The sequence below is a fragment of the Bison bison genome, unplaced genomic scaffold (assembly GCF_000754665.1).
Source record: "Bison bison bison isolate TAMUID 2011002044 unplaced genomic scaffold, Bison_UMD1.0 scf7180017864325, whole genome shotgun sequence".
NCBI classification, from domain to species: domain Eukaryota; kingdom Metazoa; phylum Chordata; class Mammalia; order Artiodactyla; family Bovidae; genus Bison; species Bison bison.
Genome location: NW_011494897.1, coordinates 6,973,274 through 6,976,147, shown reverse-complemented (window position 1 = coordinate 6,976,147; position 2,874 = coordinate 6,973,274).

Below are 2,874 nucleotides of genomic sequence, written 5' to 3'. Positions count from 1 at the left end.
AACACCCAGGACTGATCTCCTTTAGGATGGACTGGTTGGATCTCCTTGCAGTCCAAGGGACTCTCAAAAGTCTTCTCCAACACCACAGTTCAAAGGCATCAATTCTTCAGTGCTCAGCCTTCTTCACAGTCCAACTCTAACATCCATACCTGACCACTGGAAAAACCACAGCCTTGACTAGATGGACCTTTGTTGGCAAAGTAATGTCTCTGCTTTTCAATATGCTATCTAGGTTGGTCATAACTTTCCTTCCAAGGAGTAAGCGTCTTTTCATTTTATGGCTGCAGTCACCATCTGCAGTGATTTTGGAGCCCAAAAAAATAAAGTCTGACACTGTTTCCACTGTTTTCCCATCTATTTCCCATGAAGTGATGGGACCAGATGCCATGATCTTCATTTTCTGGTTAGCATTATTCTAATACTAAACCCAAAGACATTACAAGAAACAACAGATGAATATCACTCATGAACACAGAAGAAATCAATAAGGTATCAGCAAATTAAGTCCCAAAATATACAAAAACAATTATACACCACAACCAAGTGGGTTTTATCCCACATATGTATGCAAAGTTGGTTTCAACATTTAAAAATTAAAATCAGTCATATAATAACTTGAAGAAAAATTACATGATTATATCAGTAAAGGAAGAAAAGCATTTGACAAAACCCAACTGCTGATTATGATAAAAATTCCTAATAAACTAAGAATAGAGGGGAACGTCCTCAACTTCATAAAAGGTATCTGCAAAACAAACAAACAAAAAAAAACCACCCATAGCTTACTTCATACTGAGTAGTGAAAAGCTCTAAACTTTCCCAAAAAGATAAGGAACAAGGCAGGATATCCCATCTCACTATTACTTTCATCATCATACCGGAAGTGTTAGAAAATGCAAGACAAGATAGAAAATAAAGATATTTTGGAAGAAAAATATAAAACTGTCTTTGTTTACAGATAATATGACTAACTAGGTAGAAAACCTGAAAAAAAAATCAACAAAAATAAATCAGCTATGAAACCATGAAAAGATATGGAGGAACCTGAAATCATATTACTAAGTGAAAGAAGCAAATCTGAAAAGGCAACATGAGGTGTAATTCCAACAATGACATTCTGGAAAAAAGAAAACTATGGAGACAATAAAATTAGTGACTGCCAGGGCTTGGGAGGGAGGGTGTGTGAATAGGTGGAGTACAGAGAATTTTCATAAGAGAAACTCAAGGTTTTGTTTGCTTCTAATAATATATAAGTATATTATATATCAATATATATAATTTAACAAGTATACTTTTGGTTTGATAGGAAATTTGTGATTTTTCTTTTAGTTTACCTTACTTAATATCTCATTGTGAATTTTTCCTAGACATGGAAAGCATATATATATAGGTATCCATTCTCTCCCAAACCACCTTCCCATCCAGGCAGCCACATAACATTGAGCAGAGTTCCCTGTGCTATACAGCAGGTCCTTGTTGGTTATCCATTTTAAATATAGCAGTGTGTACATGTCAACCTCAAACTCGCTAACTATCCTTTCCTCCCATCCCTCCCACCTGATGACCAAAAGTTTGTTCTCTAAGTCTGTGGGTCAGTATCAGTTCAGTCCAGTGGCTCAGTCATGTCCAACTCTTTGCAACCCCATGAATCGCAGTACATCAGGCCTCCCTGTCCATCACCAACTCACGGAGTTCACTCACACTCATGTCCATCGAGTCAGTGGTGCCATCCAACCATCTCATCCTCTGTCATCCCCTTCTTCTCCTGCCCTCAATCCCTACCAGCATCAGGGTCTTTTCCAATGAGTCAACTCTTCACATGAGGTGGCCAAAGTATTGGAGTTTCAGCTTTAGCATCAGTCCTTCCAATGAACACCCAGGACTGATCTCCTTTAGGATGGACTGGTTGGATCTCCTTGCAGTCCAAGGGACTCTCAAGAATCTTCTCCAACACCACAGTTCAAAAGCAGCAATTCTTCAGCGCTCAGTTTTCTTCACAGTCCAACTCTAACAACCATACATGACTACAGGAAAAACCATAGCCTTGACTAGACGAAACTTTGTTGGCAAAGTAATGTCTCTGCTTTTGAATATGCTATCTAGGTTGGTCATAACTTTCCTTCCAAGGAGTAAGCATCTTTTAATTTCATGGCTGCAATCACCATCTGCAGTGATTTTGGACCCCCAAAAAATAAAGTCGGACACTGTTTACACTGTTTCCCTGTCTATTTCCCATGAAGGGATGGGACCAAATGCCAAGATCTTCGTTTTCTGAATGTTGAGCTTTAAGCCAACTTTTTCACTCTCCAATTTCACTTTCATCAAGAGGCTTTTTAGTTCCTCTTCACTTTCTGCCATAAGAGTGGTGTCATCTGCATATCTGAGGTTATTGATATTTCTCCCGGCAATCTTGATTCCAGCTTGTACTTCTTCCAGTCCAGCGTTTCTCATGATGTACTCTGCATAGAAGTTAAATAAACAGGGTGACAATACAGAGCCTTGACGTACTCCTTTTCCTATGTGGAACCAGTCTGTTGTTCCATGTCCAGTTCTAAGTGTTGCTTCCTGACCTGAATACAAATTTGTCAAGAGGCAGGTCAGGTGGTCTGGTATTCCCATCTCTTTCAGAATTTTCCACAGTTTATTGTGATCCACACAAAGGCTTTGGCATAGTCAATAAAGGAGAAATAGATGTTTTTCTGGAACTCTTTTGCTTTTTCCATGATCCAGTGGATGTTGGCAATTTGATCTCTGGTTCCTCTGCCTTTTTTAAAACCAGCTTGAACATCTGGAAGTTCACAGTTCACGTATTGCTGAAGCCTGGCTTGGAGAATTTTGAGCATTACTTTAATAGCGTGTGAGATGAGTACAATT